The 11,980-nt window shown below is 43.9% G+C and overlaps 1 non-coding gene across 1 annotated transcript; it reads left to right on the top strand.

Moving 5' to 3' along the window:
- The first annotated feature begins 3,785 nt into the window (after positions 1-3,785).
- LOC136519334 (small nucleolar RNA R71) lies at positions 3,786-3,892 on the top strand. Its single transcript, XR_010774885.1, has one exon. It is a non-coding gene; the product is annotated as a small nucleolar RNA R71 (small nucleolar RNA).
- Positions 3,893-11,980: the final 8,088 nt, after the last annotated feature.

An 11,980-nucleotide genomic window follows, 5' to 3' on the forward strand; every position in this document is an offset into this window, starting at 1 on the left:
TCCAGGTCTACCTCGAGGGGGGTGCCTTCTGGTGGCCTCTGGAACCTAATAGAGTAGTTTTCACCGTGAATAAGCACAATTTTATTTGATGTTTTGATCCCCCTTGCTGGTTTTTTGGAATAACCCTGCTAAAAGCACAGATTCACCAAAACTCATAAAAATTGTCAGTTTAAACCCCTAAGTCTATGTTGGTGATCCTTTTTATGTATTTATTCAAGTTATGTTGATGGTTTATGATGGATGATAACTACCGTCAACAAGTGGGATGAGTGGCTTCGGTCTAATGCAACGAACCATGCAGCGATGATTTTATTTGGACAAGTCTTGCCTCCAACTAATACAGAATGGAGGAGGCATAGCTATTGAATTTTTTACTACGCACGTAAGAAAGTCCACCTGCTGTACATTTTATCTCATAGGACAGTATATAGTGTCGTCTATACATTTGAAAGTCGTAGCAAATTGAGTGCATCTGCTCACAGTTGACGAAAGTACTCTAGCCCCACATCATACATTAAAAAAAGTTATTTTTTTATGTGAGCAGAACTTGCCTGATTGGTTGTGCTACAAACAGTAGCTGCACTGGCTGTGGCTTCATGCATGAAGTAGTAAGGTACGTTAGTTAGATTCGTGAAGCGACAGCGTCAACCATAGCCCAGGGAGTGCAGTCGATCATAATCTATGAAACCATGTATAGTAGCCATCTCTAGCTAGCTGCTGTCCCTCGGCTGCTATGAGCTTATGACTGCTGGGGTTAGAGTGCACTATATACTCCACAGGATGACAGAAGGTCCGACCATCTAAAATATTCACTACTCAGATACTAGTAATGATGAACGTCGTGCGGTCACATCAAAAGCCTATTCTATCCGTAGCGTCCCTATGTGTACAAAGCGTAGCCTTACTCCCATTGTATAGCCATCTCTAGCTAGCTGACTGGTTCTGCTCCTCCTACCAAGAGAAATTGCTTAATAGGGAAGAAACTCCTCTTCACTCTTCGGTCTGCCTGATTGCCCCTTGACTATTGTGAGTCCTCTTCACAACCGCACTAGGCTTTCAAGTCTCAAGCATGTCATAGTGGTCAAAAACTCTTCTTCTAACACCTCTTGTGTCTAGCTTTCCTGCGCATTCACTTCACTCTCGGCAACCACGCAAGGTCTATATGGGAGGAGTGTCCCCCTTCCCTCAAAGATTCTAAATTTTGACCAAATATACATATAGAAGTATTGATGATTATGATACGTAATAAGTATCAATACATTGATCTTAAATTATACTATTTTCGTAATAAGATTCTATGTCAAACTTTGTTCAACTTGCAAGAATCTTGCAGTGAGGAGGCCTGATTGGTTGGCTTCCAAAAATTTCCAAACCAAAGAATTGGCAAGCCATGATTTTGGCTATTGATTGGTTTGCTACCCAAACTTGCCAACCTCTCACATTCGGCTTGCCAAATCCATACAAAAAATTCTACCTAATTTTGGATTGCTAAATCCTTGCCATGGCAAATTTTGGCCACAAACCAGTCAGGCATGGAGAGGGATGTTGTATGGTGTACCTTCTTCTATTTGCCTTTTACTTAAATTCCTCAAAAAAAAGGTAAAGTTTTGTCTCCTATAACTTGGGTCTAGGATCCTGGCTCCCCCCTCTCTTTTCTAAATTGGTAGGAGTAGCCATTCTATTTCAAACTGGTCGCCCCCTCCCATCTCTCTCTCGCTGGCCCCTTCCCTTGGTGCAGCTCTATTGGCACCATGTCCCATTGGATCTAATCCTCTTGTGGTAGAACCACGTCGAACAGGATGCATGGACAGAGCAGCTCCTGGACAACATATCGGTTGTTAGATCTTGTTGGTGAAGAGACTAGCCTTCCATTGGTGATTTGCCCCTGCTACAAGCTTGCTAGAGCGATTGAGTGACGATCTATGAAAGAAAACCCGAACCTTGGTTGTGTCTACTTCAAGTGCGAGAGGAATGGGATGAGCTTCTTATTTGTCACTTCTTTGGCTATAACTATTGCAATGCTTGGTTTAATATTTTTAAACAAATTTGTGCAATATTTGAAACTTTGTGGTTACTACGTATGGCAGCGATAGTATCTTGAGGATTTGAAAAAGTCAGGCATGATCCAAGTTAGACCAATGGACTCAGAGGAGGAAGAGGAGGAAGGAAGCGAAGGCCACTCGAATGGCGAAGGTGACAGGAAAGCATTGGAACTCAGCATGTAGAACCTCCAGCGGAAGTTGAACATGTTTTTTCTTTATTGTGTTCAAGTTGTTGGATTTGGAATCATGTATTATGTTGTATTGAAGTAGGTCATCAACATGTTAAATTTGGAATGCTCTGTTTCGTACTAACAGGAGGATGTATGAAGAATAGGAACTAATGTCCTTGGTTTGTGAAGGGTGTTTGGTTGTTTGTAGCTATGGATGCAAGCTTAGCTAAGATTGTGTTTGGTATGCTGAATCTTAGGTTGCACGAGCGGATGCAACTTGTTGAGAAGGTGTTTGGTTGTCTGTGTTCTATAAGGAGAAATTACCTTGCATCTAAAGAAGGTCAGCTTACCCCCTCTATGCTGACATTGGCAGTGAGTAAATTTTATAAATCCACAACTCGTACCAAAATGCAACTTTAACAACCATTAATAATATTCATGGTAGGCACTGCACAGACCTTAGCTTACATTACAAATAAGTTAAAGTTGCTGCAAAATAATGACAACATCCATCCAAGACAATCCAACAACATTGATCCATTTAAGCATGTCATGATAGAGAGATACATCATGGAACTCTATTTACTCCTTTGCTAATGACTCCAACTCTGAGAACAAGGGAACATACGGAAGATAGTAAGGTCTGTAGGTATTTTGGGGCAGGACATCCCATTTGAAAAACGCACTCTAACATGTAGGGATGACATGAACTTTTCTACTGTCCATGTTATATGCGATGATGTCATTTTCGTCCCCAACCCCAACAAAGAGAAGTAAATTCCATTCCGGGTGAACCATTGTGTAGTACTGATCAACATCCAAGTAACCAAATTCAATGTTAGTCTCCAAAAGAACGTCCAAAGTGCTGACAATATGCTTCAATGTCCATTTATTTGTACCATAGTCTTCAATAATTCAGATGTTAAGCTTGGGCATATCGCAACAACAAACAATACATACACACAAGTGACCCTGAGCTTGATGGATGGAACCTTCAGAACCACACGGGCAAGGAATTTTCCTCCATGTCTCTCTCTCTCCATATCCACAGCAAGTATCTGACAGCTTGTTGTCATTTCTTAGCATCACTTGTTACTAGGTTGTCATCCCTAGCATAATGCCAAAAAATGTGTGGTTGGTAATTATAACTGACACTTGTAAACTTCAGAGAAAAATATATATATTAAAGTATCGGTAAGCGCATAGATAATATACCATTGTAGCATTTCACCCGGGAGTATACCAGATATCATTATTTATATTTTTACCATAGGGAGGAGCTTATGGAGTGGTGTTGGCATAGAGATATTGACAAATATGTATATTTATGATAATAATCACTCTCATGCTATGGCAGGGGTAAGTCAAAGGGAAAACAAATAATAAGTGTAAGGTAATAGTGGTATTCCAGAGATAGAATTAGAGACTCATAAAATGTAGAAACTTTTCCATAAGAGTTTCAACTTTTCCAAGGGTGAGTGACATAAATGATCCTCCAGCAGTGGCATCGAGTTGTTCATAAGCTTTTTGAGTTAATCCATGGTAGAAACTTTGCATGAGCAACCAATCTTCCATCCCATGGTGAGGACAATTTGAAATGTATTCCTAAAAACATTCCCATGCTTCTGGAATTGTTTCTCCTTTCTGGTGTTGGAAGTTTGAAATCTTTCCTCTTAAGGCATTGTCTTGCCCGCAGGGAAGAACTTTTCTAGAAAGGCCTTTGAACATCTTGCCCAAGTGTTGATATGATCTTTGTTGATGTAGAACCACTACTTCGCAATTCCCACTAGTGAGAATGGAAACAGGCGAAGTAGTATGATGTCTTGAGCAACATCCTTGATGATGACTGTGCTGCTAATCTCTAGAAAATTCTAAAGGTGAGCACTAGCATCTTCATGTGCCTTTCCGCTGAATGGAGTAGCTTGCACCATGTTGATGACGCTTGGCTTGAGCTCAAACTCGGGATTGTTGGTTTTGAGTGTTGGTCCAGTGCGGATGTTCTCAGTGCTTGGAGCAGAGAATTCACACAGAGTCTTCTCAGCCATGACTTCAGAAACTGGTGTTGAGCTTCCTCTTGATTCGGTTGATTCTAATAAAAAATTATTGGTGAATCACAACCAAGTCTGCAATACCCTGTATAAGAAATGAACAAAGACAAACAAGGGTAAGCCTGCTAAAGCAGAGGTTATGATTTTATCAATAAGTATTTATTTGGTCAATTCTCTTTAGCCATGTGCCTCTCCCCGGCAACAACGCCAAAAATGCTTGTTGGCATTTCTTAGCATCACTTGTTACTAGGTTGTCATCCCTAGCATAATGCTAGAAATGTGTGGTTGGTAATTATTAATGACACTTGTAAACTTTAGAGAAAAATATAGATATTAAGGTATCCACAAGCGCACAAATAATATACCATTGTAGCATTTCACCCGGGAGTATACTAGGTATCGTTATTTATATTTTTACCACAGGGAGGAGCTTATGGAGTGGTGTTGGCATAGAGATATTGACAAATGTATATACTTATAATAATAATCACTCTCATGCTATGGTAGGGGTAAGTCAAAGGGTAAATAAATAACAAGTGTAAGGTAATAGTGGTATTCCAGATATAGAATTAGAGACTCATAAAATATAGTACAACTAAGCAGGAGATTCGTTAAGAGCAAAAGATTCCTAAGTCATTACTTAACTACTAAGTCTTTTGTACACCGTAATATATACACTCTCATCTATAGTATAACTGACTCTAGATCTATGCATAAGGAACATTACTATGGAAGATCTAGAACAGAGCTTGTCTACCTTCGCAATCACGTTCTATGTGATCTATAAACATGGAGCGAACTACAAAGGACTCAATGGGAGTGCTACATCCGTGATCTACTACATGACCTAGAGTGCAGAGGGCATCCATAGGCAAACAATATCTAAGCACCATGCTTATATAGTGTCAACCACTTAACTCACGCGCATAATGAGCTAAGCACTTTGCAAACATGTGCATAAACTCATCATTAATCATAATTATATCAAGCATGCAACTAGAGCAAACTAAGAACATAATAAATAGCAACATAATAATATTAATGTAGCACAATATCATAAATATAGAGATATAATGGCTATACCAGTCTCTAGATGGTAGATCTAGAATCCTGAGCAATAGCCCACACTCTTCTTGAACCTTGCTAGCTAATCTATACTAGAAACTTGAAAAACTAGAGCTCTAATCTCTAATCTCTAGAAACCCTAGTTTTCTGTCTAGCCCTGACTAATGATTTGATGACTTGATTCTTTCTGGAGGGAGGGGGGATAAATTATATAGCCCTGAGGATACAACGTCAGCCCTTGGATCAAACCGACTTAAGCAATGGCTTAGATGCATCCTAGGACACGGTGGGAAACCAACATAGCGACGAGGCTGATAGGTGGGCCCTGGATGGGCCGAGCGGCCTATTGGTGGGGTCGAGCGTTCCCACTTGGCAGCCTCTCGGACTCCGCTTTGGTGACGTGGCTTCGAGAGTACCCTAGAACCTTCTAGAGTTGGTTTCAAAGTAGAATTCTGATTTTTTCTTTGATGTTTAAGTCCCCCTTATCGGTTTGTTGATTATACCCTGATGAAAACATAGATTCACCAAAACTCCTGGAAATTGTCAGTTTAAACCCCTAAGTCTATGTTGGTGATCATTTTCATGCATTATCTCGGGTTATATTGATGTTTATAATGGTCGGTAACTATCATCAACAATTCCCTCAAGCTTAACCTTTGCTAGACCCTTAGCAAAACTAAACTTAGCACGAATCAGAAATTTAGGGTCATAACAACTTCTCAAAAGTACACATGCATTCAAACAAGAACTCTCCTCCAAATTAGACCAAACTGATATGACTTTCAAACTTACTCATATTACTTTTAACCATGGGACTTGTAGCCTTCACTTGGGTCTTGAGCAATTGAAAGACAGAACGATCAAGTCAAGCACTATGTCTCATGTTCTTTGTTCAACCACTATTCTAGAGTTTTATAAGTTTTCAAAATAAAAACTCAAAGATTCCTTTGTATGACACTCTCAAGTCTCTCATATATGTGGTATTTGTGGATCCTCACCAAGGCAATAATAATAATGTTATGCCTTTTTCTTCTCCTATAACTAATGCTTATGTGGAGCTCATAGGAAGGGTGAATGCATGAAAGAGCATACTTGTAATACATATATTGTAAAGTCAAACCTCGGATCCAAAGAGAGTTAAGTCATACAATCAAATCAAGATGTGCATGTGTATGGAATATGGTGGATATATATGGTAGTTAACCTAATTCTACTATGCTCCTTGAAAACATATCTCACTTTAAAAACTTGGAAATATTTACAAGAAAACATGGGCTATCTTATTCATCTCTCTCTCTTTTTTCAGGCGGGCATCTAAGTACCCATTGTTTTGATAATTAGGACACTTGTCCATTTTTTTTCTTAACTCTTCTTTTTTTATGAATAACTTTTGCATAGACACCTGCTTCTCTCTGCATAACAATTGTTGGAGATATAGTAACAAGAACTTGGAGCATTTATTTGATGGAAACCTATGAAGAATATTTTTGGTGTTTTCTCCTAGTGTAGGAGTAAAACATTTTTAGATGAATCTAGATGGAAAGCATGTTTTTGCGCCTTCCCCTAGTGTAGGAGTAGTGCATATGCGGGTGGTGTGTACGTGATCTTGATTTTAAGAGCATGACAAACCTCTCATAAGGCATCAACAAAGCTTGACTAAACTCAATGCCAGACAAGCAACATATAAGTGAAAGTTTTCCTAGCCTAAGTATAAACATGTTTGGCTCTGGTAGGAATTCACACTTTATCATACAGGATCTCATCATGTGGAATTTTTATGTTTTCCAAAAGAAATCTCTAGAATTCAGTATCACATGGAATAAGATAAATAGCAGCTCAAACCTTCTCATATCATATCCGTCAATTACCTAGACTTAGATCAAGCATATGCTATCCATGAGTTTCAAGTTTAGAGTGAATTCTCATGCCAAATCAATCTCATCCAAAACTCGGGAGAATTCAAGACTGAAAACTAGGTACTTGAAGGAATTACAACAGAGCAACTATTCATCATTTCCATCATGTGAGATCATCTTCAAGTTTTATTTATTTATTGACTCTTAAAAACAAACTAACGCACACCTTAAGCAAACTATATACACACTTTTTTATTTGGTTTCCATCTTTTTTTACATCATACCATAGTAATATATATATAAGACAAAGGCAATTTTTATTTTATTTTCTTAGTTTACCATTTTTTTAACTAATACAAATTAGAAAATTAAATAAACTAAAGAAAATAATAAAATACTAGAAAGAAAACTTACCTTAGGTAAATGGGGGCTCCTCCCCCAAGCTGGGTGTTGGTATGGTCCTTCAGCAACGCGGGTGGTTAATGTGGAGATGGCCAAACAAGTAGTTCCAGTTGTCATTCTTCTGTTGCTGTTGTTGCTGGATGGCGACGAGGCATTGTCCTACTTCTTGCCACTTGGAATGTTGGTGAAGAGTGTTTTGGATCTCCTGCTGGTTCTCCTCGATGGTGGTGAGCCTGGTGTCGAAATGAGCATACTCCATCTACTGCTGATGATAACCTATGGGATGGTCATGGTAGCCATGGGTAGAGAAGGACATGCATCCTCCCTGGTGTCCACTAGAGACCTCCTTGTAAGACTGCTGCTGGTAATAGTCAAAACTATCGTCCTATCATTGCCCACTTGGGCCCTATTGCCAAGACCTCTCTGAATGATGTGGAGAAGGTTGCTCCCACCCAACATGTTAGGGTTGATGCATACAGGAAGACCCCGGCTAGTCCCATCCTGCAAGCTGAGGAAGGTGAACCTGGGAAGGTCCTGCTTGATCAAATCCTATGTAGCCGGTGAACGTAGGGTGAAACGTCCTTGATTTCCACGAAGAGAAATCCACAGAAACGACGTGTAAAATGACGAACGATTCATCAATTTACCCAAATCTCAGTGATACATCAAGTCATACACGATTATCAGAATACCATAGAGAGTTTTACATAAATTATTCTCTTCGCCACGCAGGGCGGAACACACTCACACATAGCATCCTGAACAGCATCAGATGAGGATAGCAGCGGAAACACGATCTCCTAAAACCAGCTCGAGCGCAGAACAGACCCTCTAGTCTTCCCAGTCATCGCCCTCGTAGTCGTACTCAGGCTCGGAACCTGCCAAAAATCTATCAGTACACTTGGTACTGGCCACGCATCGCCCACCCCATGCTTGCATTGCTTTGCGGAGAGTGGAATGCATTGGGTAAAAATAGAAAGAGACCTATTTAGGCTGTGGGTTTCCTATGCAAGTAGTTAATGTTTAGACAATAATATGTTCATTAGGTTTTCTTTACTTAACCCATCATGTTCACACGTTCTCCCCACCCATCACACACAACTCATCTCATCTCACTCTCTCCCTAGGCGACGAGATCGACTCCCACTCAGATCTCGTCTCAACGGCCAAAGCCGGAGTCCAACACAAAACCCAGGGGAAAGGTAGAAGGGACTCCTCTCTCTAATCAAGTGAAGCGTAGGTCATGGAAAAGTCCATATCCGAGGACGCGGCTATACGTATAGATCGATCAACTCTACAGAGCGTGTACACCTGGTAATCCACAAGATCGCCATCCTCGATGATCCGGCTTGTCTAGGCTGATTCCGACTGCCTCCCAACCGGTACAGTACCACCCTACCACTCAGCCCTGGGCCACCCCGGAGTCCACCGAAATGCTGAGACTGTGAGACATAGTACCGGGCCCCCAAGGTCACTACGCTGTCTTAGGAGGGTGTGGGTCCCCATGCCCGTACCTCCCTACACTATCACCTTCCATCCTAGTAGTGGTGATACTGCCCTAATCAGTCGGGTAATCGTCCCCCGCCCATTGGGAGCGAGTGGTGTGCACGAAGGTCCCATGGTTCCGGTTCACAAGACATACCAGTCCTTAGGGGGACCGGACAGGATATCTTCTCAAAAAGGGGATCACTTACTCCCCGTGCCATGACAGCACCTCACCAGGGATAACCAACACCCCGGTCCACCTCTCTCATATACCCGCCACAGGTAACTCTCGCAAGGGATGCCCAGGTCGCACCCCTTCGGCAAGACTTGCCCCAAAGACTCGTCGTAAGATCCTGTCCGATTGACTCAACCCTCACCACACACCCAAGACACACGCCAAGATCTCCCCATGTTCATTGTCCAGTTTTTACCAAGTTTTACGGCACCTCGTGCCTTACGCACATACGTCTCTCCCTCACCAGCATCACATCACAGATATAATGCGAGTAAGAGTAAAGCAGTAAGTATGTAACAAGCGAGCATCTAGCCTATCAGCGGGTGTGCAGGAGTAAGGTTGCAGCAAGGTATAAGGCTCAAGTAAAACTACCATGCAACCTACATCGTATTATTGCATAAAAGATAAAGCGCTAGCAATTCTAGTTATAGCATGCATAATAGGATCTACGAGTTTGGGTGGGGCGTGGCACTTGGCAGGTCGTCTCCCAAGTCCTCGCTGTAGTCAGGGTCGTACTCCTCGATCGGCAGGTCCTCCGGCTCTGTTAAACGTATCATATGGTCGCGTGAGTAACTCCTATAAAGGTGCACAAAGAAGCAACAGAATTTTGAAAGATCCAAATGCATTCAAACACAAGCCTATGATGTAGAGCTCCTTTTTAGAAAAAATTGGACTCTGGTTTGGTGTTTTTCTGAGTTAAAATGAATTAGTTATGAATTTTCTAAGCTTAAATGAATTCTGAAAAAGAAAAATGAACTGGGAACCCCAGGCAGTGACACGTGGCAGCTCCTCGTGATGCCACGTTGCGCTGTGGATTTGAAAAAGGGTCCTAGTCGCTGTGGGCTTGGTTCACGGTGGGCATGACTGAGCAATCCACGGGTGCACGTGGGGTCTACGGTGGACCGTGTTCACCTTCCTTTTTTTCCCCTTGGTCCACGGCGCACCTGGTGCACCGAACTACTATCCCGGCTCCTCCCCTTGCTTTCCCGCACGGTGGCACGTCCGCCGGCGGTGAGCGGCTGTTTCCTAGCCACGGCGGCTCCTCGGTAGCGTATATAGGCTCAACCGAAGACTTCTCGGCCCGCCCCTGTCTAGCGAGGTGGCTGGGCGATTTGGACGCTCTCGCACGACGGTGCTCTGGAGCGCGGCTCCACCGACAAGGTGAACGTGAGCAGCTCTCCCACGTGGCTCTATTCCTCCTCTTGCTGCGCGCGGTACGTTCCTTGCCAAGGCAAAACAGGTAGCCCTCCTTCCCTCGCTTCTACTGGCCTAACGCGGTAAGAACAGAACCTCACCATGGTGAGCTCTAGCCATGGCGGGCATGCTCCGCAACATGTCGCCCCTCTAGCGTTCCCAGGCCCTCGGTGCTCAGTGCGGTCCGTGGCTTGGACGATAGGTGTACGTGCGTGTGTGTAGGCAGGTTCAGGAGCCAGGGCCTCCTCTTGCTCGTTCCCGGTACGGAGACGGCGATGTGATGCCCGCGAGCACTACGGTAAAGAGCCGAAAGGGTGATGGGCTCACCGTAGGTGGTGATGGTGAAAGGATGTTGATGCCGGGTGAGTCGAGGCAGTGTCGAGGCATGGCCGTGCCGTGCCGAGCAGCTGCTCCGCCGTGGTCGGACGGCACGTCGTCCTCCGAACCAGCGGCTCCTCTTCGGCGGCCTTCTCTTGCTGCCCCCCCTTTCTTCCCCCTTCCCTTCCCTCTCTTGGTTACGACGGAAAATGATGGCCACCAGGGCGGCGGCGGGGTGATGGGAAATGGCTAGGGCACCTCGGGGTGCCTTCTTATAGGGAGGCGGTGATCATGGCGAGGTGAACGGCGGAAGGGAGCTTGGGGCCACGTGGAGGGGATCAGTGCGCTTAGGTTAGGGTTACGGTCATGGTGCGGTCGCGGGTCACCCTGGCGCTTCTGATTCGGCGCAACCACCCGCTCAGACTTTGTACTATGGTGCCAGGGGCGGTTGCGAGGGCACGGGCCACAGTGATGGCGTCATGGCGCGGATGGCTCCAGCTGGGGGCAGAGACAGTGCGGATAGATGAGGTGGCGTCGCATCCGCGCGTCCGTCGACAACCGACGTGAAAAGAACGGCTGGCGATGGAGATTTCCTCCTCCTTTGTCCTGACTCGGCGCAAAAAGGAGAAGAGGCGCAAGGAAGGTGATGATGACGGGGTCCCAGCTGGCGGTGACCGGGAGAGAAAAGAGGGCAGCTCCCAGCTGGGCCGCTTGACGCTGTCGGGCCGCGCCGGATTCGTGGCCCGCCACGGTGGAGACGAGGCTACCTGCGGATTCTCCTTGGCTGGGCCGTTTGGGGCGGGAGTTGGGCCGGCCTACGGCTGCTGGTGTGCGGCCTGCCAGGCTGGAGCTCGTTCGCGGGCTGTGGAAACGGACTGGATTGTGCTCCAGGGCCAAAAGGGGCTCCTCCAATTTAGGTTAATTGAATTAGCTCTTACATGCATACACATTTATTTCAATAATTAAATAAATGTTGTTGCTTTTGTTAATCAATACAAAAGAACATAAGAAGCAACTCATGCAAGTTTAATTTAATTCGAGGATATAAACATCTACAATAGGTACTACTTATGCAGCTAGGGTAGTTTTCCTACAAGACAGTCACCAACCATTGGCTATTTCTAAGAAAAAAAATTTTGTAGTTGTGATTTTTATTCTTTTTGTT

The sequence above is a fragment of the Miscanthus floridulus genome, chromosome 17 (genome assembly GCF_019320115.1).
Source record: "Miscanthus floridulus cultivar M001 chromosome 17, ASM1932011v1, whole genome shotgun sequence".
In the NCBI taxonomy this organism is placed as follows: domain Eukaryota; kingdom Viridiplantae; phylum Streptophyta; class Magnoliopsida; order Poales; family Poaceae; genus Miscanthus; species Miscanthus floridulus.